Source organism: Syngnathus scovelli, chromosome 4 (genome assembly GCF_024217435.2).
Source record: "Syngnathus scovelli strain Florida chromosome 4, RoL_Ssco_1.2, whole genome shotgun sequence".
NCBI classification, from domain to species: Eukaryota; Metazoa; Chordata; class Actinopteri; order Syngnathiformes; family Syngnathidae; genus Syngnathus; species Syngnathus scovelli.
This window is the reverse complement of record NC_090850.1, coordinates 23,532,154-23,557,009: the sequence shown is the minus strand read 5'-3', so window position 1 is coordinate 23,557,009 and position 24,856 is coordinate 23,532,154. Positions and strand designations below refer to the sequence as shown.

The 24,856-nt window shown below is 47.1% G+C and overlaps 2 long non-coding RNA genes across 9 annotated transcripts in view; both read right to left on the bottom strand.

The window, feature by feature from the left end:
• The window catches only part of LOC125967016 (uncharacterized), a 74,156-nt gene extending 60,724 nt beyond the window's left edge, over window positions 1–13,432 (bottom strand). For 2 of the 8 annotated variants that reach the window (XR_011086771.1, XR_011086772.1), the window contains exons 1-2: window positions 13,096–13,366; window positions 12,909–12,998 (exon numbers count right to left, since the gene is read on the bottom strand). This is a non-coding gene — a long non-coding RNA (uncharacterized lncRNA). Of the gene's footprint in view, window positions 1–12,908; window positions 12,999–13,095 lie in introns of all 8 variants that reach the window. The other 6 variants (XR_007480637.2, XR_011086770.1, XR_011086769.1 and 3 more) reach the window with 6 other exon arrangements.
• Window positions 13,433–18,698: 5,266 nt separating this feature from the next.
• On the bottom strand, window positions 18,699–24,259 carry LOC125967018 (uncharacterized). Its single transcript, XR_007480644.2, has 2 exons — window positions 24,005–24,259; window positions 18,699–21,515 (listed from the first exon to the last, which is right to left on the bottom strand). It is a non-coding gene; the product is annotated as an uncharacterized lncRNA (long non-coding RNA).
• Between the last annotated feature and the right edge of the window lie 597 nt (window positions 24,260–24,856).

Below are 24,856 nucleotides of genomic sequence, written 5' to 3'. Positions count from 1 at the left end.
GCGTCGCAACGGTGGAGGTGTAGGGGGGGAGGCGGGATACAAGTTCCACGTTAGCCTCAAGGGCCAACTACAAACACGCACACGCACACGCACACGCGCACACACACATCCAAACCACAAGCTCCTCTGCTTCATGGAAATGATGCTTTGCTCAACAAAGCAGATAATAGCTTCACTCAGCAGCACTTGTCTATGTGGACCGTCAACACACGTGCACGTACACACACACGCACACGTACCTGTGTGTGAGTGTTTCACTCAATTTTCTCATTTGATGCTCATTCAAGAAAAGGACTGTTACAACTAACAAAAATGTTCCTTTTTCCTTTTTTATTTTCTGTCTACTACTGTTTCACGGTTTAGAAAACATTTTTTTCATTTGCTTGAACTATTTTTATTTCATTTTTGATTTAATACAATTTTAATCACACATTCTATTTGATATATTCCATCATTTAAAGAAATATTCTGGCAATTTTAAATAAAAAAAAATGTAAACTTCACTTTTTGAAACAGGTTACTCATGTTTGTATTTTTGCATCATTTTAACTCCAATGTTAATTTTTACACTCGTCAAAAAAGCCCCTTCAAACTTAACATTTTCAATTTTTCTTTTACAAATGGAACCCAGTTTTTCATTCGCCTTTTTTAAGAATAGATCGATTTTTTTTCCATTTTCATCTTTTCCAGTAAATTCCTAAACTACTTTCTGTAACCTGCCATTTTCCATTGAAATGCAAACAGAAATCCATGTACGCAAAACATGAGAAAACAAACCAACACATACATGCACACACACGCACGCACGCGCACACACAACCTATAATGATAAACGGCTCCAGATTTGAAGATTCCCATTTGTAATTTTCTGAGTGAAGAGGCAGGACGCAGGCGATTGATCAAATTGGGCAGCAAGTTAACGCTCAAGAGCCAACCCCCCCGCCCCCTACACGCACACAGACACACACACACAAGGTTCTTTTTTTTTGTTCTCTCTTTTTTTGTCCAGTCCCTTTTAAATTATTCAAGTAGATTTATAAATGGTCACCTCAGTGGCAAAATGGCTGGCGACCTGAGATAGATAAAAAGGGGTGAATTTTGCTGCTAAACTGATATTTCACACACACACACACACACACAATATGAATCCCAATGCCATGTTTTCATTCGTCGGGGCACATCCGACATTTTGCTGGAAAGAAATGTTGTGCAAGTCTTTGGACAACTTTCCTTTGTGTGGTGAATAAAAATCAAGTAAACATATTTGTGCCAGACGGTAACTAAAAAGCGGGCCTCTCATTACAAGGGCCCGGACGTTGTTTGTCTGGGCCGCCGCCGCCTTTTTTTTCTTCTCCGCCCGCCCGCTCGTCCGCTCGCTCGCCCGCCCGCCACCTTGTTAGCGATGTCCGCCGGCGCTAATTGGCAGCGTCTTGCTGCTCTCACGCTGGCAGACGCTTAAATGACAAACGCTGCCACGCTCCTTCCACAACCTGAGAGGAAAAGCTGTGACGTCTCGTTATCGGGAGGGTCGGGAGGCAGCCAACAAGGTGGTGGTGGGGCGAGGTGAGGTGGGTGGGGGGGACACTGAAGGGCAATTTGTCCGTTTAATCAGGAGCATATTTGGGAATATTCGGGCCCCGAAGACACTTTCACTTAGCCGCATGAAATTTGCAAGACATGTCCATCATGACTAGAGCCACAAATAGTCCCTGTAAGTCATGACCAAAAAGACACAGGAAGTCAGCCATTTTTTTTTTTAAAGGAAAGCGGGTTAGGGTTAGAAGCATTGTGACAAAATGTTACGATTCGTGTCAGCAAATCGTGCGTCAATTGCAGTCACGGAAATGTTTTCACAATTTAATACATAGTGACGTGAAACCGTGTGGACAAAAAAAGTCTCCAAAAGCCATGTCAGGGACTCAGCCATTTTTGTTCAAGGCGGCAATTTCCCTGACCCTTAACCGAACTTTAACTTAACAAGGCGAGTGGCGCTAAATCGCGAAAATTGCTGTCATTGTGTGCGCTTGGAGATCGAAGAGCGTGCCAAACTTGAACCATGGCGAGACCTCAGTTGAGTTTGGAGGCCTCGGACAAGCAAAGTGCAGTTTCGAAGCTGCTAGTCAAAAATCTGGAGTGGCCACGGACACAATGTTGTCCCCTCCCTCCCTCCCTCCCTCCCCCGCCAATTTGACTTGTAGATGCGTGGGAGGCGGGGCGGGGCCGGCCTCACGACGCACCTCTGATTCAGGCAATTAGCCAGCGACTGGAGACGGCGGCTGACATTTGGCCATCAACGTGGCCGCCGCCGCCGGCTGCGCTAATTAGCCGAGATGGAGTGGGACGCGTTTGCGGGAAGATGATCAAACCCTGTGAGGAGATGGGCGCCACTATGAGCAAGATAGAGGCGACTTACGTACTATTCCTAAGTTTTTTGTTTTGGTGAACGGGTTTGTGTTAGCGCCAAGATGGATTCACGCTTCCTTCTTGGGCTGATGTTCCACGCTTCCTCCCGGGCCTGCGACCGAGGCACACGAGCGCTCGGGAGATAGCCCGGGATAAAATATGTATTGGTTTCCTGAAAGCAACGTCCCCCGAGCGCATTTGGATGACAAAGCGCGGCCGATGGTGGAGATTTGGACGCAACGTTGTTAGCAAACACAAAGCGCCGGGCCGCCGCCTTCCCTTCTCGGCCAATCCCGTTTAGCGCACCCAAACATCCCCCTTATTCTTTTCTGCCGCTGATTTCTTCTTCTCCGTTTCACTTGCTCTTCTCCTCGGCCCGCTGACAGGCTGCCGGCGTCGGCGGGAAGAGAGCCGCATTAATTAAGACGGTGCCAGCTGTAATTTTCTGGGGAAGTAAATTTGCGCACAACTAAAGGTTACGGGGACCTTTTCACTGTCAGAATTTACTACAGCCTGTGAATGTTAATGCAGCTAATGAAGACATGCTCTCGCTGGCTGAACTTAAAAAACTAGCGCTGCCACGAGGAGGAGGAGGAGGAGGAGGAGGAGGGCAGTGGGCCAAAGAAGACGAGGCAGGAGATGGACAAAAATGGAAGCTCAAGAGTTATACAGAAGTGCATGGATGTGACACTTTTTTTCCACCTGGCTAAAGACTATTTATCTGTTTGGAAGGTCAAAGGAGTGGAAGACACCAGTGTCAAACTCAAGGCCTGGTGGCCCGGATCCGGCCCGCCTCATCATTTTATGTGGTCCGCAAAGGCAACTCCTGTGTCAACTCAATGTTTCTTGTTAAAATACAAATATTGTAAATTGTCTTCCTTTTTAATAACAACGAGATATTGCAAAAAACAAAAAAAACAAATTGTCATTATTGGCCCCACGAGGGACACCACAACTACAATGTGGCCCGAGATTGATATCCTACTGTAAGAGCTCTAGCAGGGGATAGACAAGGAGAGCGTAAAATGGCAACAACAATGACTGGAACGGGGGGCGGAAGAGAAAACTATAACAAAAGGCAACGACGACACATTTGAATCATGGGAAAGCAAAGGCAACGAGAAAAGACAATATCAGCCGGTTGAAAACCGAAGAGGGAGAAACTTGATCGGGGAGCCTGGGACTGCACGAGGAGAAGCGAATAGAAAATAGCAGCAACCTAATAGCAGAATAAAAAGACAACACCCCAGAGCAGAAGGGAACAAAACAGACGGCAACCTGAGCGTACGCGGACGGGGAAGAAAAGAAATGAGCGCAAATAGGAAATAAGAAGAAAAGCAAATAGCAATGACAACACCTGTTGGGAATACCAAGACGGGAAGAAAAGAAAGCGCAAAAAGAAGACACCAACAGCTCGGCTTGACAAATGAATGAATGAATGAATGAATGAATGAATGAATGAATGAATGAATGAATGAATGAATGAATGAATCTGGGAGGCGGAAAAGGACTCTGCTGGTGTTTTTCCCCAATCTGGTAAAAGTGTTTTTGTTTTGTTTTTTTGTGTGTGTGTGTGCGTGCGTGCGTGCACGCCGCGCGTTGAGGCCTTGAAAAAGCGCAGGACGTGGCAGAAATAATGTGGGCTGACAAAGAAGAAGAAGAGCAGCGCAAGGAGCGCATCAATGACAAGGTCGCCCGGCAAAGTCCGACTTAACCTGAGGCCACAGAATAATTCCACACATCTTGCAAAGACACATTAGCGCACACATGGCAAGTCAACGCTTTACACACACAAGAGAATCACAATTATGCTCTGCTTTACAACCAAAACAAATTTGCATTTCAATGTCCTTTGCCATCTTCCACCCTTTCTCAAGCATTGGGGGCTTCTGCCCACGGCACTGCACCGATTCAGGCTTGCATCCCAACATAGGTGGGTGTTACCTGTCACCAAATTGCAAAAAGACCTTTACAATTTGGCCACAAAAACAGGAAAAATGTCAAAAACACCATCAGAAGAGCATTATTGTTTATTATTGCATATTGCTTTCGTACAAGCTAACTAACTAAAAATGGATCAACCAAACTAAAGTGAAGTAATGAACTCACTAACTTACAGAGGAACAACAAAAGTCATTGTAAGAACAAGTCCAACCAGCGCACGTTTATGTTTCTAAATGCTCCACAATAGACAGATAATAAATTCGGTGTGTGTGTGTGTGTGTGTGTGGTCGCTAGCGGGGGTCCGCAGAGATGCAGGATGAGACGCTATCTGCTTGCTATTCATCTATTCTGACTGCCAGCGGCCATTCAACACATTGTCATACTTTAGCAGACACACCTGTACGCACGCACGCACATTCCAAAGACAAGCCTTCTGGCCTCATGTCGCAGCCTCACTTCAACTCTGTCATGTCTGATTGATATCAACCACTGGCAGCACGTTGCTTTCCTTCACTCAATTAGTCGGAACGAGCGACTGAACAGCAAAAAACAAAACAGTCTGGTTTCTTTGAATATGTTCCCCTCCCGTCCTGTAGGCAGCAGCGTCCTCAAAATGAACGCAACTGCCGCACGGACCGTGGGCCTACCCGAGCAACAAAGTGAACAACGAGGCCACGGGGATGGCGGGCGGGGTGTCCTCAATAAACGAGCGGTCGCCCGGGATGTTGTTAGCGTTGACCAAGACGCGGCTAACCGATTCATCAGCACCGCGTTGATGATGAATACGGCCGCCGTGCGTTTATCGTGGCTACCACTGATCATACGAGTCATTATTTTTGATGAATGCGCGCTGGAAGTCCTCCATGCAAAACCGCCGTGGGCGCTTATCGGGGAGGCTCACCTCGCCTCGCCTCGCCTCGCCTTGGTGTGTGAGCGTGTCCATGTGCCCGCTCAGCAAAATAAAGTGCAACTGGCGATTAAGGGAAGAAAAAGGGAGGGGGGGGTCAGTTGGGGGGGACTAATTTGATGACCATCACCTCTCTGGATGCGTCCGTCTTCACCCAACAACTGTGATGAATGACTTTATTTAGATGCTCAATTAGCTCAGCCGTGCACGTAGTGTGTGCCAGTAGAAAGCAGCCATTAAAATACGCAGAGCTACCGGCCAACCAACCAGAATGAAAAAAGCAACCAAACTAACAAGTGACAAAATAACAAAGTGTGTAAAAATCAACAAGCTAACGGTAAAAGAAAACAGTGAAGGCAGCAAAGCAAGCAACTTTAGCGCTTGAAAGTGAGCAAGTGCCTCCAAATGCGCAGCCGTCATCTTGTGGCACGTGCCTGTTCCTGACTGCTCTTCCGTGCACGTTGGCACTGCCACTCCAAGCGCCTCCTCTGCCTTATTTTGTGTGTGTGTGTGTCACTTGAGATTTGCTGCAACAAGAGTGAAAACACAAGTGTCCTCTCTGGCTGTCGCTTCCTCTTTGTTCCTGGCCGCCGCCGCCGCCACTCCCGGCAAAAAGACGACAAATGGCTGCCCTGGGACGTCTGCGTACGTTGCGCTACCTGTGATAAAATGCTGTGACAGCGGAAATGTTTGTGTGACAAGCACTCGGCCTTTTGGAGTCCATTAGCCGCCTCCGCTCATTTTGCATGGCAGCTTATCGCGCAGGCACAAATCGCGCATGCTACGCACGTCGGCGTCGCTGCCGCCACGCAACTTCTCTTTGTGTGAAACGTAGAAAAGGTCACAGGATGCCGACAGGTGGCCATCTTTTCATTCCACGCTCTCGTAGATTTCTTTTTGTATCCTAATGTGTGTTTTCGGAGACAGTATGAAGGCCCAAGACACACTGGTGGTGCCGATTCCCCCGGGCCGGGCCGCCGATTTGGTTCGTATCACCTGTCGTGATGTTTGGCCCCCGCCCGCTCGGCCAAACGAGCCTAACCTTGAAGGACTTGTTTGACCGGCGACTGCCCCCCCGCCCCCTCGGCCCCACCCTCATGTGTGCGCCACACACACACACCAACACGCTTTAGTGCAGCAAATGCGTTGAATAATTGATGTCGAGCTTTCTGATGCGTTTGTTTCGCTGCGTGAGGCAGAAGACAACTGTCACTGCGCGTCTGTGTGTGTGTTTTTGTCATAATCAGGGTGTGCCCCCCCCTCCCCTGATCCCGCCCAACCCAGCCAGCGCCCATCATAGAAAACATGTCTTGTCCCCTCCAACATTCGTCACAAGTTTCAGGGAAAGCAGCGACTGACAAACGCACAAAGCCATGGTGACCGCATCGCCTTTAGACGCTCGAGGGAGACGAGCAGTGTGTGTGTGTGTGTGTGTGTGTTTGTGGGGGGAATCCTGGCGGGGGATGCATGCAAGTTCCAAGAGACAATAAAAAGGAGAGAAGTTTGTTTTTCACAAAGATGGAGAGATGCTGACACATCAAACAGCCACTTTGGGATTTGACACACACAAACAACTCTGCTTGTGTGTTTGTGTTTCTGCTTGTGTGTGTTTCTGCTTGTGTGTGTTTCTGCTTGTGTGTGCGCATGCGCCTGGGATTAAAATACATTTGACCGCACTCGCATTTCGCCACCCACGGATTTGCATAACCACAGACTTTTTTCTGTTTTAGATTAAGAATTAAATGATTACAATTATTTGTAACAATTATTTCTTATTATATACGTTTGATGTTATATTATTATTTTTTATTTATAACTAGATGAAAAATCCAATCAAATTATGATTACAAATTAATTATAAAAATGATTTTGGTGGTATAATTTCTCTGCCATTTTTCCTAATAAAAAAATATTGTTGAAAGAATCGTGCGCGTGTTTGCATTTATATGGCCGGAAATCAAAATGCAGAGAAGTCTCGCGGCGGGCCGAGCGACATGACAAGCCGGGGGAGGGGGCGGTAGAGGCGGCGATAACAAACATTCATCAAAAGTCCGAGGCGCACCAGGCCATTCATTCCCCAGAAACATCATCAATATTGGACGTTGTTTTATGGAGAAGCCACTTGATTTTGTCCCGGGTCCTGTGCGGCTGACCGGCGCCGATCAATTACCATTGACAAGATTTGTGCACGCCGACCAGCCCGGGCACTTTGTTTCTCTCGGCCCGAGTTGCCTTGTCACCGAGTGCTCCATCTTCCCGCTGACTGGTCGCCGCCGCCGCGACAACAAGCGGCTCAGAGAACATATTGCTCTCGTTACGTGGAGCGGACGCCTGATTGCTACCAGCGCCGCCTTTTTCAAGGCCTGACGGTCAAAGTCCAACAACCCGTCAGGATGGTAGAGCAAAACGCCGTTTAGGGACTCGTGGCTAGCTTGCGGCTTCAAATTCCACAATCCAAGCTGTGTTTTTGTTTGAACCCAACCAGTGAGTGATTCGCCCAGAGGTTTTCAAGACACAAGCAGTCTTCTGGCTCATTTTTTGCTTTGACGCATGAGCCCAAACTTGGTGGCGGAAAACTCAAGTCAACGGCAGTTAGCGGTTGTTGGATTCCTCCGAAAAGAGGCTTCAAGCTGAGTCAAACTAATCATAAAACCAGGAGTATTGCACGGAATCGTTCCCGGCTAGCTTAATGCTAAGACGTCATCAAAAACTCCATAGACGTGCCGTTTCAATGCTTTCAGCACACAAATGGTGGCGCAGCCCCAACAGACATCACAAGCACATTCTGCGAAAAACAATTAAGGACAATCGAGGGGCCTATTTTTGCAGGTTATTGAGTCGAAATGTTTTGCAAAGGTTTTGTTGTTTATGTCTAATGTAATATACTGCCCCCAGGTGGTCAAGGCAGGCACAACGAACTTCCTCGTTGAAGTGCAGAAATCGAATGTTGCACGCCGCGAGCGGAAGCGCTTTCAAGTTGAGCGCAAATACGCTTCCAGCTATCTCGCATTGTGCTAAAGTGAGCCGTGAGTCATAATGTGCATTTGTCTGCAGTGAAGCAGACAGATGGCACTGGGATAACATGGTGATCAAACAAGCAATAAAAAGCAGCTTTAACTCACTTTTATAGCGGAGGTGCGGCGCAAAAATGGCATAAAACACAATAAAATCAAAGGTTAGCCTGACGCCACGCCGTAAATATGCCGCTTCCTGTTTGTCATCGCCGCTTTTTAGCACTTTCATAGTCAACTTAGCGCTTTTGCTCATGGCTTCTTCTTTTTTCCCCCTCCCACAAAGACAGGTTAGCTTCGTTAAAGAGAAAACGGTTGCCAAAGTTGATCGCGGTCGACGTTTTAGGGTTTTTGATGTTTGCTCGAGCGCAGACGCTTCGGAGAACGTTTCCGAAGACGTTCCGTTTCGTTTCAAAAAGTAGGTTAGCCTCGCAATGATTACAATTAGGCGTTTGTCAAATTCACGGAAACTTGCTGCATTCTCGGATGATGACGACGCTTACAAAACGTCAAGGTTGTTTCGTTAGAGACTCAATTGTGAAAAGTCTTCAAGTAAACTATGTTGGTTGACGACGCCGCCATCTTTGATGTTTATGAAAACGCGAGGTTTGTGCAAGGCTATAAATCCTCCATGATTGAAATATTTGCCTGTCAAATGTCTTCAATGTTCCCAAAGTGTGGATCTTGACAAAAAGCGGCAGGTTACGCCCGCTGACGAGTGAAAAGGGTCAGCGCGCGTGGCGCAGCAATGCAGCTTGGCAGGTGATTTGTTGCCGCGGAGACTAATGAAGTGGTGGCAGCGCCACCCGGCTTCTTTTGCAAGATCAATTTGGCGGCGGCGGCGGCGGCGGTGGCGCAGCGTGCACCGCCGTTATGAATGATGGAAACCTCCGCGGGCCATCCATACTGAGAGCGCCGCGCCGCGCCACGCCGGGCATCACTATGCGGCCGTGTACCTCGCCGCCGCCGCCGCCTCCCACCAATCCGTGAAGGCGGGATTCAGCCATCCTTCTTGTTTGCAGGAAAATGCATTAGCGGCGCCCTCCCAGGCAGTTAGCGCCACTGCGTCAACATGACACCGTCTTCAGTTTTGACAAAAACTTGCTCACTGGGTCATCTATTTGCTTATTTCTTCATATTAAGCTACCTCTCCATCGAGCCGTGTCATTGAAATTGGCACGAATGTGTTTTTGATGTTAAACGGTCTTTGATTTGATTGATGGGCCGCTTGTTTGCAAGAAGCTACATTAACAGTAGCCTGTCCTTCCTTCCCCCGTTCGCTGGCTGGCGTTGTTACTCACTTTGATGGACTAAAACGGCAGCTCAAGAGGCTGCCGCTCAAGAGGAGCTTTTAAACTGTTCATGCATAATGCGCCAGATATTTTAGTCGTTGGCGGGATAATGAAAATGAGCTAAAGTGGCACGTCGCTTACTCCCCCCCTCCCACCTCCAAGTGAACTTTAGCCCCTTCCAGTGGCGCTTTTAGAGCATCTGGGTTAGTAATGAGGCACATGCAGATTTGAACGCTAATGGCGTGTTTGTCCGCATGATTAACAGCGACGACCGCCACTTTTTTACGACTACGCCGAGGCTCCTTGACGTAAAAACGGACAAAAATACCGACCTCGATTTACGACCTTCTCGACTTTTTGAAGTCACGAGCAATCGACGAAATGAATTGTGGTCTTTTTTGGAGGGGTTGGAAGCCATACGTGAACTGTAGCCATATATGTTGATTTTCACATTCAAAATACTTCACAGGAACTTTGTCAAGTGAGCTGTTTGGAAAAATGCGTACATAAGGCTATTTGTAGTCAAATAGAAACACCTATGTTAGCTTAATTGTGGTCTGCTTTTTTTATGCACAATTTTATCAACACAGTCTGCGAGGTTTATGGAAATGTGGTTGTATTTACAAAATACGAAAAAATAGATCTACACAAACATTTGTGAGCCTCATTAAAGATGACTATGGGAAATCACATTTTGTGCAAGTTATCATTTGTCTTCTGTATACATTGAGGTGGTTTTTTTTTAACTAATGCTGATCTTCACGGCAAAACGCATCAACAAGGGGGAAAATAATTGGCGAGAGGTTTTTTTTTGCATTCCGATGTGGCTCATCTGAATTTTGCGTCATCTGTAAAGCTGTCACATCCGCCGCGGCCTCCCGCCGAGGGCTCGCGAGGGAAAAGTGGGCCGCCGCCGCCGCCGCCGCCATGAATACTTGCTGGGGTTTTGTGCTTAGATTAAAATACAGCCCAAAAAAAGGCAAAGGGGAGGAAAATTGAGCCAACGTGGCGACGGGAGAAAGAAAAAAAGACGGAGCGCGCCGTGCTTTTACGGGTAATCTCAACTATTCAGATTGATGGCTTGAAGACTGGTCGGGCCGTGCCGGGCCGGGCCGGGCCTCCCGCGCCTCTTCTTTTATGGAAATGTGTCCAATTGAGGGAGGCGGAGGATGGCCTTCCGACCGCTTCGACACGGCGCCGCTTCATCCTTCTTCTCCCGCCCGAGTGTTTTCATATTTCCTCAAGAGAGCAAAGCGGGCTGCGATTGCGCCGGCTAACAAATGAGCTTGATGCAGATGGCGTTCTTGTTGACTGTATTCTACTGGCATAGAAACTGGGATTAACATTTATGAGATGACTTGCGCCAAGTGAGCGATGCAACAAAAGGGAATTGCTTTGGTTCCCAACAGGTGGATGTTGTTATTGAACTCTGGAAGCCTTCATGGCGGCTTTCAAATCCTATTTTGAAAGTTCAACTTGCAAGTTTTGCTTCAAGCTGCAAGTGGATTTTCACGGGCACGCGTTGGAGACGTTCACAAAAGCAACAAACAAACTACACGGGTTGAACGAATAAAGATGTTTTTGGAGTCCACTTTGGAGAAAGTCGGATCAAAGTCGATTTTTAGTTTCCCGGAGGGCTTTCGGCGCGTAATCTCTCACAGTTGCGATTGGAAGGGCTGCATTTTGCATACTCGGCGATATTTTGAATTATTCATTGTTAACAAGTTACTTTTCTTTGGTGTGTGAGTTTTAGAAGACATCGATTTTGCCTTGACAGCGACTTGAGGAGATGCAGAGTGTGACTAAACGCCAGATCACACGACCTAAAATCTGAAGAGTGGCACACAAACAAGGCGGCTGGCTGCGGTCCACATCCACTTCCCCCGTGACGTCAAACAAGACGGAGCGCGCCATTGAGTGTATTTTATTTTGCCTTTATCTATTATTCAAGTCCCCATGATTAATTCAGGATATCAAATCAAGATGCAGGAAATCAATCACGGCCGGCTTTGGATCTGCCTCTCGTTAGACGCGGCTCGGGTCCAGGTCCCGGGTCTCGGCCCGTGGCGGCGGCGCTGGCGCGCACTTCTGTGGGCACACGCTGAAGCACTTAAGGCTGCGAGCGGGGCCATGCGGACCTACTTAGGCCGCATCCGATTGAGCGGTCGGGATCATTTTATGTGTCGCGCTGAGAGAGGGACCGAGCCCGCGGCCGGCCGGCTGGCCGGCCGGAGGAAAGCTGGCTTAACCGTTTGCGCGCACGACAGGGGAGCTAGCCTCGCGGGTTCCTTGCGTGACGTTTGAACGCTGCAACAGTTTGGAAAGAAAGCTTCAGCTGAGCGAAGAAGAGTGGATTTTTTACTCGAATGATGTCATGCTCATTTTTAAAAATGGTATATCTGCAACAAATGTAATTATGAATTACGAATGATGACAATAATTCAAAAGTGATTTTTTTTAGATTTGATTTCACAATCCGGGGAGGGTTGCAACAGATTCGGGGCATTTCCATTCATTTGAATGCTGAACGAGGATTTCAGTGTTTTGCGTCACAAAGCGCTCATGGAACAAATCAATCGTATTTTGCCAGGTGGTTCTGATGTAAAAAGTCGGAGAACTGTGGGAAACATGCGGAATGGAAACAAATTTGGATCCAGAAGCAGAAGACGAAGCCACTTGTAGCCTGCGGAGCAGATGTTCCGAGACGGCCCTATATCACCATCTCTCCTTTTATACCGGCGTCGGCCGCCATGATGGGGAAACCCGCCGGATCAATAACGGCGGTCAAATAACAACGCCGGGGGGGGCCCGGAGAATCGTCTGACTCGGCCGACTCAAAGCAGACGCAGTAATGTCGCGGTAAAAACGTCAGTCAGCGCTAGGAGAGGCGACGATTTACGAGAGGAAACGTGTTTCTGTATTCTCCCGGCCGCCGCCGCCGAGCCGCTGGCTCCGTGGCGGCGATAATTTGTAGTTGTTAAAGTGACACGGTGTTGGTGGGCCGGCCGCGGCCAAGAATGTGGGGGCCAGGCCCGACAATTAGTGCTGCGTATATCACACGGATGGGAGAGGGCAGGCAACGTGCACGAACAACCACGCGCACGCTCCAGGAAGAGCGTTAGCCTATGCCAACAATTTGGCCATACACGTGTGGGAAACAAACAGAAAATGTCCTTTTTTGCAAATGAGACCATGTCAATTGAACACGGGTGTGGAGACTTTTGTCTTTCCCCTGGTTTGTGCATATTGTTGAATATTGCATGTTCAAATGTTGCATACCGTTTCTTAGAAGTATTCATAATTTTGACAATGGTAGACAATAGAGACATTCATACAAAAAGAGCAACTTACTTCCTTCCGCCACATTCTCTCAATTGTTTGCCCACTCCTTGCTGTCCTCTTCAACTTCTTCTACTTCTTCTGTTTCTTCTTCTGCTTCTTCTAAAAGAACAACTTTCTTTCTTACACCAGATCCTCTCAATTGTTTGCATACCGTATACAATACAATAGATACATTCATACAAAAAGAACAACTTACTTTCTTCCGCCACATTCTCTTAATTGTTTGCCCACTCCTTGGTGTCCTCTTCTACTTCTTCTACTTCTTCTGTTTCTTCTTCTACTTCTTCCACTTCTACTACTGCTTCTTCTACTTCTACTTCTCTACTTCTTCCACTTCTACTTCTACTACTTCTTGTATTTCTTCTGCTTCTTCTTCTACTGCTTCTACTTCTTCTGCTGCTACTTCTTCTTCTTCTACTACTGCTTCTTCTACTACTGCCTCACAAAATCAAAACATTGGAGTCAAAGTCAATGTTACTGTTTGTGATATGTCATGTTGTTTGTATATAACTGCTTCAATAAAAATTTTTTAAAAAAAGTCAGTTACTTTTTATCCTCTCCTGCTGATGACCAAAAAAACTAAAAAGCTGGAAGGCATTTTTTTTTTCTGGCAAAAGAAGCTCGTGCACAGAGGAGCTTCTTGTGTGACCTTTGACTACTTGTCTGCCTATAAATTCTAGAACTTCATATAGTATCATCAATAAATTAATTATTTAAATTTCATATTTTGATATGTTGAAAAATCCATCTTAAAAGTGCCTTCAATCCACTAGGTGGTGAGATATAAATAGACAACAGAGGCCTTCCCGACAAGAGCAGATATCAGCCAAGAGATGGAAATCCAATCTGCAAGCCACCTTGCGATGAAAATCACGCTTGCTTCATTTGCGCAAGTTCACGTTCCCAACCCCCCCCCCCCCCCGCCGCCGCTGCGTCGTCGTCAGACAAAGCCGCCAGTCGATACGCGTCTGCGATACCAGGCTGAATAATTGCAGTAATTAATGACCTGTGGGCAAGCGTTGGCGTCCACCCTGGCCGTCCGTGGTGCTTTCTCCACGGCCTTCCTCCCAAACGCTGTGTTCAAAATTCCAGCGTTACCTGCTGACCTGTGTGAATTCTTAACGCACGCTCAGCTGTCCAAAGTGTCTCCGTTGACCTTTACTTAGCTTCTCGGCGCCGTCATCTCGCCGTGTCGGACAAAGACGGGGAAGAAAAACATTTGCAGAAAAAAACATCTGTTTGTCTATATGTTGACGATAGTTTCTTTTTGTTTTATTCGCCGTAATTGAAAAATAATTCAGGCGGCGTCGGGAGGAATCAATAAAGAATTAATGAAAGGAGAAGGCGGCGTCATTAAAGGCAATAAAGAGGGAGATGCGATGATGAAGATGGCATCACGCACGCACACACGCCGATTCCAGTGTGTGTGTTTTGTGAGGAGGCGTCCTTTAAATCCCATTTTCTTGTTTTTTTTCCATTTGTTTGCTATGCCATTACAACCAAAATAGGTGCGGTTATTCACGGCTGTGACTCCTCATAGCAGCAAAGAAGAAGAAGAAAATTAAAATAAATATATATTTTTTAAAAAAGACGTATGCAATCGGAAATCCTCCTAATTGGAACGGGGCCTTTTCAAATGTGAATCCAAGTGATTGGGATATCTGCCAACGCAAGCGCAGGGTAAACCCACAGATGAGACCAGCGTCGGCCGGCCGGTGGACGCCACCGCTAGCGCGCATGAAATAACACGGGCTGGCTGTAATTGGAAGCTCCAGCCAAAGCAAAGCGTCGTCACTCCGACCGAAATCTACTGCCAGAGAAAAGTGTGCAAGCACGCCCGACTCGCTTCTGGGGCTGGATTTTACGGCTACTTTGTCTCTCTTTTTATATGGCCGTCGACTGGAGTATGATAGGCAAACTGAGAAGACTTAATAACAGGAATCTATTGGAGCTCATATTCACTCTGCCATAAAGCTGCCAGAGGAGACAATAGCGGCCGAGGTTAATGGCCGACCGGGCCGGCGAGATGATTATTGATTAGCTAAAGGTTGAGCTAATCATTAGGCTTCATCCATTTTTACGCACTCCTCGCCGTGACCTTTACCACTCGGCCTGGATTTCTCCGTACGATGATTTGATCACCTTCTTCTTCGCCTCGTCGGAGGAGGGATGGGGGGGGGGGGGATGTAAAACAAGATGGGGAATGCCATTGAAAAGGACATCAAACATACAAATGCCATGAAAATCTTTGAGAGAGTTTTACAGCTTGTTCCTGGTAAGAGGACATGGGATGGAATTGCAGACATACGCAAAGCTACCTAACTAAAAAAACGGACCGACGAAGGATCCAACAAAGTCAGTCAAGATGGCCGACCATGGACAAATGGCATGGCTGCCCAACTGACCAACCCATCGACTAAATGAATTGACCAACAAACTTAGCGATTCCCAGAATGACTTACCTACATTTATGAAAGCTAAAATGCTCCTCAAAAACATTTTCCAGAGGTAATAAGAGGTTTCCAGGGTGGCTTTTTTGGAAGGAAGGATGGTGTTTGGCAGTGGCGTTCCAGAAGCGCAATCATAACATCTGTATACAAAAGGTAACGTTTACGGACGATGCTATGTTGGCACGCGCCGCCGTTCTGTGTGCACTGAGAGTGAAAGCAGTCAAAATGTGAAACATCCGCTCTGAGGAAAACCTTGACATGGTGACAAGGAAATGGCTCGCGTCTAACAGCTCTATTTATTGAATCCCGCCGAATGTTCCTGGCACCGGCGGCCCTTTAAGCAAACCCAGACGGGACTCACATCTGCGCCCAATCACACGCCTCTGATCCCCTCGCCATTTCCATTTTGTTTGCCGGGAGGGGGGGGGGGGGGAGGCCGGGAGACGCCATGTTTATTTGAAGTAACGCTCAACTACTGAATGGCCACGGAGAGAGGAAGAGAGAGAGAGAGAGAGACCTTTCAAGTCCAACTTTGGAAGTGGTTGACTTCCAAGTCACAAATTTGCCCATAGGAAATAAATAGTTCGAAAAACATTGATTGACAATTTTAAGTCAGATTTTAACACTCTTACAAGGAGCTAGCTCGGTGTTAGTCTAATGAAATACTCCAGGCAGAATGATAACATGCTAACAGGTGCTATGCTAGCAAGATGACCTGGCTGTGAAAATCTCACTGTTTGACAGGATTGACATTGTTCAACATTTGAATGGTCACGATGCTATCGACAGAAATTTAGGAAGAAATTGAGGTAGATTAAGCATCAAGCCTTATTTCTTATGAAAACAGATTTATTGCTAACATGCTAAAGAGTGACTACGCTAACTAAAATGTGATTCTTGTCGTGGTCAGGAGCTGCATGTCGAGAAGAAAAATGCCAACTGAATTGATTGGCGCCTTGCACTATGATGTCACACTATGATGTCACGCCATGAGGTCATTTGAGCGCTTTACCCTTCCGAAGCAACGACTTTGAACTCCGCCGAATCTAGCGGCGAGCGTACAGTGCGGATGATTGAACTCATCCGCCGTCGCTTCTCGGCCGACTAAAGCAATTCCGGCGAGCGGTCGCCGCAAACAGCGCCTAACCCCCTCCCTCCCTCCCTCCCTCCTGTCTTTTCTCCCCACCGCCTTTCATTTAAATATTTCATCCCGTTGTCTTGAGCGGCTTTTGAAGGAGGGGGGGGTAGACCCCGACGCCAAAGTGGAGCACAGAAGACATGACGGCGTCTGAGGCGTCAGGTGGCGATGATAAGAAGTGAAAAGGTGGAGAAGACACGGGAGTGATAACTAATGTACTTCCTGTGTACTTCCTCCTCGCCTCCTGTCAAGCTGGCCCGCCGCCACACCCGCTTTACGTCAACACGCCGCCCCCCCACCACAAAACTACTGTCAACCAACCGGTTTATGGCGAATGCTTGTGTGTGTGTGCGCCTGCGTGTGTCAGTCGGTCAGGCGGATCACACAAGAGTGAAAGAAGCACTTAGCGGAAAGTGACGCGTCCGCCCTGAAATGCACGCTTGTGGTGTTTGGTGGCGGTTCCAGGCCAGAAGTCAGGCGTGCAAATCTTGGCGGGAACAAGAACAGGTGGACGGGACAGGATGAGATTCCGCACGATATTTCGACACCCTGTTGTGATTTGGAACACGGCGGCAAAAACACGACACAAAAGAAACGTAATAAAAGACACGGTTTGGCTCTTAACACGTCGCCTTGTCAGGCTTAGTTTCCAGAGCTCAACGTGACATCGTCGGGTCAACTCTTTGCCTTTTTTACTGGCTAAGTTAGAAACTAGAAATGTAAAGGAAAAAAAAATTGTCAATGGAACGCATTTCACCTTTCTCAATTTGTAATCGCTGATGAATATATTTGGGAACATTCCGTTAGGGTAAAAGTCACTTTGTAAAGTTTGTCTGCACTTGACTCGTTAGCCTTAGACGCCACGATGTCACTCTTATTTCACATTTTGGAGGAAATAAATAACTTGCCGTGATCGAAGGGAAAGGGAAAAAAATGAAAGGGTGGAAATATCGATTTCCTGTTTGGCCTCATTTAATGTGAAATTGCATCATTCATCACTTTCACAAAACCAATAGTGACTCCTTGGGAAGAAAAAAGACAAAAAGGCCGGAAAAAGACAAAAGACACGTTCCATACTTTCCAGTGAATTCAACTTTGATGCACTTTAGTTGAATTCATTCTTGCGACTGAGACACAAACTCACGTTTGAATCCATCATGGCGGCTTAAATTTTTTTTTTCTTTTTTGCGCCTTGAATTTGAAACCCCAAACATGAAGCTCAAAAGTCGTTATCTTGTTTTGGGGACAAACCCCAACTTTGAAAGCCTCATCCTTGCTGGGAACCTTAATTCCATGCCAGAAAACTCCATCTATTTTGACACCCGACCACTGTATTAAAATCCGTGGCCTGGCTTGAAACCCTTGAAGCACTCACACATATACACACACACACACACACACACACTTTTTGTTCCGCTTGCCAGCCTGCTCACTGAACCTCCCTGCGTTTGTTTGACCTTTCAACTCTGAGCTCCCTCCTCAGGGGAAAATCACTATGATACACACACATGAACGCATGCACACGCACACACACACATGCACGAACACGCACACATTTCTTCATGTTTCCAGTGAGTGGATTTTGCCTGGCTGGTGCCTGGTGATCATCCCTAGGAACAGATAAAAGGATGTATCCAATTCTCAATCCTTGCACACACACACACACACACACACACACACACACACAGACACAGATTAACACTTCCTGATCCTCTCTGGCGAAGAGTGACACTTGAGAGGGGAAAGCCTGGGCCAACATCCTCTAAACCTGCGATGCGTTGTCAGGGCAATGCGCCGGTCAGCGTCCGCCCGCCGTCCGTCACGCCGCTTCCCGTTTTCACGGCCGTCATTCAGCGCCCCGCAATCCCACCGGTCCGCCGTCGTTCTCCGCCCGGTGGTCCTGCGCGGTAATCTGCGGCGGCGAGCACCATATGTGCTCTTTTGCACTCATGTCAGCTCAGCTCACGTCTCCGCTAACCCGTCCTCCGTTTTGTGCATGCTCGGGGTTGACTTGAGATTTCCGGTCAAAGTTGTTTTCCTTTGGTATTTTCGGCAGGTTGCGCCATTGTGGGAGTGAACATAGGTGAGGTCACTTTGCTTAGAGACCGCCTTCAACCCAGATTGTTTGCTTCCATGTGTCAGGACACGCACACACTTCGCCCGCCCAAATATCTCCAAATGGTGTTTTTAAAAAAATATGAATAACAATAATGACAATAACATATTCAACGGATTTATTTCTACAAATATTCAGATGTTGAGATGCAGGCTAATATTTATGGAAAAAAAATCCAAAAACCACCACCACACATATCAACCTGCATTTGGATCAAATCCACCAAAAACCATCAGCGTCACAACTTAGACCTGCTTTGAAAAATATGAACCAGATTGTGTTTAAATTCATTAGGGCACATGTTGAAATAAAAATGCCAGAGTTAACACATCATTGGCAAATAATCAAGCTCAAACCCTATTTGTCATTGCGGGGTGGCCGAAATCAATCGCTTCAAGCCCCGTTAAGGCTTTCCCGTTCGATTGGAATCCTAACTTGACCCTTAACCCTTGTTTAATGAAACCTGGTGAGCATTCCTTTTGTCTGTCTGTCTGTCTGTCGGTCGGTCTGTCTGTCTGTCTGTCTGTCTGTCTGTCTGTCTGTCTGTCTGTCTGTCTGTCTGTCTGTCTGTCTGTCTGTCTGTCTGTCTGTCTGTCTGTCTGTCTGTCGCCCGCCTCTCACCCAGAAACAGACTCCTGCCACCCTAATGAGGAAAATGGATGAATGGATGGATGGATGGATGGATGGATGGCTGTCCGTCCGTATGGAAAAGGGAAACCGTAAGCGTGCGAGGCATCAGCCTCGCTCCGCCACGTAAATGCAGACGCAGCTTTATTAATAAAAACGCACAGCGTAATTAACATGACAGACGCATGGCAGCGAGGAGGCGCCGAGCGGCATCTTCTTTGATTCTAACAAGCCGGCTCCTAACCAACGAGCGCAATATTCCGTCCTATTTCCTCCCCCAACCTCCTTTGATGATTTGACCAAACGTGCACACGTTTCATAGACTTGGCCCGACTTCCTCGTTAGCATTAGCGCGTGATGCGACTATGAAGAAAATGTCATTTGCAGCGGCAACCAAATTAGGAAAGCGCCTTCTTTCTGCTGCACCGTGCGTGTGTTTGCGCTTCCCCCTGGGGGCTCTTGTCCAGGTGGTCCCCCGAGCCCCCCGCGGACCCCCGGCCGGCGGAACAGCGTAGCCGATGTGTAACAGTAATGGAGAGCAGCGAGCGGCCTGCGGTGCAGCAAAGAGGTCCGTCCTCCTTAATGGCTCCCGCACATGCGAGGCTGGATCGCAGCCCTCTCATTAACGTCACTGGACACGCTACGCTGTGCATGTGTGTATGTGAGCGAGGGAGAGAGCGAGGGAGAGAGCGAGCGAGACAGCGAGACAGAGAGAGAGAGATAGAGAGAGAGATTTGAGCTATGCATGCGAGAATTGGCAGCAATAACACAAGAGTTAGAGAATAAAATATGTTGTGTCTGTGTGTGCGTGTGCTTGTACATGGCAGAACCCGTAGGCCTGTTCTTTCTATAGAGTGCATATGAAAAGTCTACACACCCCTGTAAAAAAGAAAAAAAAAAAGAGAAAACCTTTTCACAGCTATTGTGAATGAGTATTTTTTGAAATTCTTTTCAAGATAAAATTAAAAAATAAACAGATGAGATATTATAGTTGCACAAATGTGCATAACGGGGGATGTTGGGAAATAAAAAATCACATACCACTTTTTGTCCCTCTGATTAACCGCAAAAAAAGTTCAGTTCAGTGGTTGTGTTTGTCTGTTTGTGCGCCAAGGAGACATCAACATTTGCCGTTGTAACAGACCTTTGAGTACTTGAGTGATCTCATCTCCTCTTTTGTATGTACCGTGTGCGTGTACTTACGTGCACGCCACAAGAACAGCGTCTGCATGGCTGAGTGATGTTTCCTTTTTTATTCATTTTTTCTCACGCTGTAAATGTTTCCTTTCTTCCTCGTTTGCATTACAGATGTTACGTCTCTGTCCCGCATGTGTGTGTGTGTGTGTGTGTGTGCGTTGCACGCGGTAAACAGGGCGCTTTGCTGTGTGCACGGAGGAATTTCCCCCAGCAGTCGCCATCAGTAATAGCGGCTGTAATGAGCTGCAGCTGTCAGCATGTTTCCGCACACACGCACATAAAACACACACACACACACACACAATCCAAGTGTGGCGACTGGCGAAGGAGGAAGTCGTGAGTCACTCAGCGGCGCGCCGTCGCACTTTGCGCTGTGAAAACTCTTCACGCTGGCATCACGAAGAGAAGATTTGTTGTTGTAATCCGCCAAACGACGAAGAGCCAGCCGTCTGTGCATTTTGAGCGACACTGAAAAACACAGTGAGCTCTTCATACCTGTCCGAAATAGCAACTAAAGGCAAACCTTCCTTTGCCGTCCGTCCGTCCGTCATACATGCCGGGCTTCTGCGTGAAATTGCGTCATCCATCGCCGTCGGCCCTCTAGCGCTCTCTGCCGCCGAGCGAAATTGACGTCAAAGCGCCAATTTGTTTCACATCGCAATCATTCCATGTTGACCGTAGCTGGGTGTCTGTCTTCTTTTGGGTGATAAATGACGCCAACCCTTGTTCATTTCATCTTTTCTTTTTTATTTGAAGTGACGTGCATTTCGAAGTTTACTCGAAATGGCTTCGTGTTTAACTTCGACGCACGGTGAAACCTCCAAGCTAGAGCGCAAATTCTCACAGGCTTGAGTGAATTTCTGGCTGACGGAAACTTTTTTTTTGTAAAGTCACATTTAATGACAAAGATGATAGTGTTTTTTATTTTGTGTCCATGCAAAATGAGTTACCCACAGTTAACTGGATCAGAAGCTCAAGTGTTCACTTTCTGGCTGAAAGCAAGCGGTCGGCCACAACTTGCTCTCCTTCCTTCTTTGTTTTCTTCTTGACTTCCAAGCACTTGCGACGTCTTCTGGCATCCAGGTCGCCTCAAAAAGACAAAGACAGAGGAAAATGAAGCCGCCCCAGACCGCCGATTTGGACTCGACATTGTCACTATCCAACAGATTTTGCCGAACATATGGAGGAGGAAAATTCCCGTCTTTGCACCACAGCAACGTCCCTCTGGAGCACTTTTAGCAACATTTGCCAATGGTGCCTTGATCCAAGTGCTCCCATCTGACTCCATGATCAGTACAGACCGAAGCGAGTGGTGCCGCCATTGGCTCGCTGCACTAATAACGCCACGGCCCAGCTGAGGCGGCGCTTGCTTGCGGTTGAGACCGCCGCTGACCTCTGCTGACCTCTGCTGACCTCTGCCAATGGTTATCTGCCTTCACTCTAACTTTGTAGATGGCACTTTAATTTTGAGGCGCCGTGCACGGGACAGTGATGAATAGGCTGCATCAAGGAGGCCTTAAATGAGCCCGCTCCCCGGTGGCCACAGCGACCGACCGCAACATCACGTGTGTGCGTGTGTGTGTGTGTGTGCGTGTGTGTCTGTGTGTGTGCGTGCGTGTGTGTGTGTGTGTCTGAGCGTGGTGGTTTACTAATAGCGGAGCAAGAAAGAAACAGGGCTGGTCAGCACTTGCCCCGCCGACCCCGCCTGCGCCGCAGCCCGACCAGACCCGGCAGGAGGCGGTGAGGACGCGGCATCCATTTTGTCTTCTTCTGACTTTTTTCCCCTTCCTTTTTTTTTCTGTAATCCCCCCCTCTAGATTATAGTCAACCGCCGTTTTAACGAGGGGAATATATTCTCCACGTACAATTTGAGGTGCCAAAATAAATAAACCATCGGTTGCCCTATTAATAATTGTTTTTCATAATCGAGTAATCACTTGGATGTTTTTTTTCCTTAAAATAGTCCAAATTCTCAGATTTCTTAGTAATTATTCTTTGATTTCTTTTTGATTATCCATTGGGGGGAAAAACATTGTATTTTGATACTGTCATCTCGCGTGTGTGTGTGTTGGGGGGGGGGGGGGGGGGGGCAAATGCAATGCCAAACCAAATACTTAACTTTAGGCAGCATCACATAACCAATGACTTGTTTTTTGCTTTTGTTCATGTTTCTAATATCCTTGTAGATTTTCTTTCTTTTTCTGCTCGTCTGACAGTATTAACACCAAAAATGACTAGTTTTGTGCTTATTCTCCAGCAAGAAGAAAAATATTACAAAATAAGTGGAATCATTTTGTGTCAACAATATCTTTTTTGTCATTCTTAACAATTTAGCTTCAAAATGCTGACCCACTTTACACACTCGCACACGTGTTTTTTGGGGGTTTTTTTTGCAGATAAGCGCGCCACATTTGCGGATAGGATTATATTTTAGACATCGAAAGTGAATTCAAGTATTTACTTCGAGCCCCCCCACCCCTCCGCCCCCACCTATAACCCCCCCTCCTCCATCCCTCCCTCCCTCCGGCCCGGATCCACGTTCAGGTTCCTCTCTCCGGTCTCGGCACGCATCTGGGCGCAGCAATGGGGCGCAACCAACCAACCAACCAACCTGCAGGTTCTCACGGCGCGACGCGACACAACACGACACGACACGCATGTACGAGTCGCAACGTAAACATGTAAGACATCACATGCATCAATCACCATGTGAGCTTAGAAAAATAAAAGTGAGCCAAAAGTGGACACGCACAAGCGCCAACTCTGTGCGCTAAACACTTGAAATGTGGATCATAACGCCAATTCAAATTCATTATTCTTGTTATCAATGCATCTTCAAATAGCAGACACCCACCCACTTTGTCTACGCGACATTTTTTCAAATGTAAACTCATTTCAAAGCAAATCGTTTTACAGAAAAAGTTGGTGAATTGAAAGCCAAATAGGATTTAGGTGACATTCTGGGCTATTTTAATTAAAAATTGTGAGATGGGTAAAACAAGCCTGGCGTTTTTTTAATGACGTTAAATTAAACTTTTTGCAAGGTGCTTTGACACTCTTTAAAAATGTTGCTTTTAATATTGAGCAGTGACATTTACTTTCAATTTGCTACTTTTAAATTGTTAAAACCCCAACAAAAGTAGCAATGTGGTCCTTTGTCATTTTATGGCGCTTTTCTCAATCATGTCGGATCTTTGATTTCAAAGTGTTACCACACGCGGACAACTTTACTTTCGACTTTTCTTTTCTTTCTATCATCTGTAGTAGTATCCATGGGAGCTCGAGTTTTAATCTATTTTATTCCCACGAATGACGTGCAGCAAATAAGTATACGAATAAAGTCGCCAACACAATATGGAGCATTTATAAACACGCATGAGTGGTCATTTATTTATAACAAATTGAACTCATAACACGAAGTCAATCCAAACTTTTTTCATGCACCTGTCTTTGTCAAATATTTGCATGCAGGCGGAGACCAAATTTAGTGAACAATATGCTACGCTATAAATTGAGTGTTTGACGTAGTTATATTTCATTTCACAACGATTTGAACATACGTAAATGTTGTCTTTACCTGCAAGTGGCCGCTGCGGCTTGTTGTTCCCGTTCAAATACAAAAAAAAAAAAAAGATCAAAAATAAAAACTTGTCCATTTTGATTGATTCGCGAGTCTTTTGCCGGTGCGCGTGCGCGCACCAAATCGCTCTCTCCCTCTCTCGCCAAACAAGCCAACGTGCACGCGGACGTGTCAGTCACACTGCAGCAAACCGAAAGCGTTTTGTGTGTGAGACTGTGACGTGGGATTTCGACGAGGTGGGAGGGGGCATTGTAGTATCCTGCGCGCGCGCGTGTGTATGTCCGTACTCGTGTGTGCACGAGTGTACGCCCGCGTGCGTGCGTGTGTGTGTGTGTGCGCGCCAGAGAGAGACACTGATGATGGATGCGCCAATGGAGAGACGGACAGATGCTTGGGCGGATCTAACGGCGCGCACTGCTGCAGACGCGCGCACACTCGCGGCGAGATCTGCGGGGAAAACATCGTCCACGGACGGATACTCGCGACTGCCAGCCTCCACTGCGCGACCACCGCCTACGTTCTCCAGGAACGTGGTTCCATTCCCGCAGCACATCTGGCGCAGAGGACAAAGACCAAAGAAGAAAAAAGCACTCACCCTCGCTGTCCATGGCGAGGAAGGGATTATACTTCATCCTGAACTTTTCCTGGCTGCAAAAGTGGGAATATTGAGGGAAGAGAGTATCCCCCCCATCCCCCCTTTCCCACCCCGGACAACTTTTTATTCCTCGTGTAGCTCATTTAAATATCACCCCCTCCCCAAAAAGAAGAGAAGAAAGAAGAATTGCCATAAAAGAAAAGTGCCACCTCCTTTTACTTCCTCCCGCCTTCCTTTCACGCAGGGAGACCCAA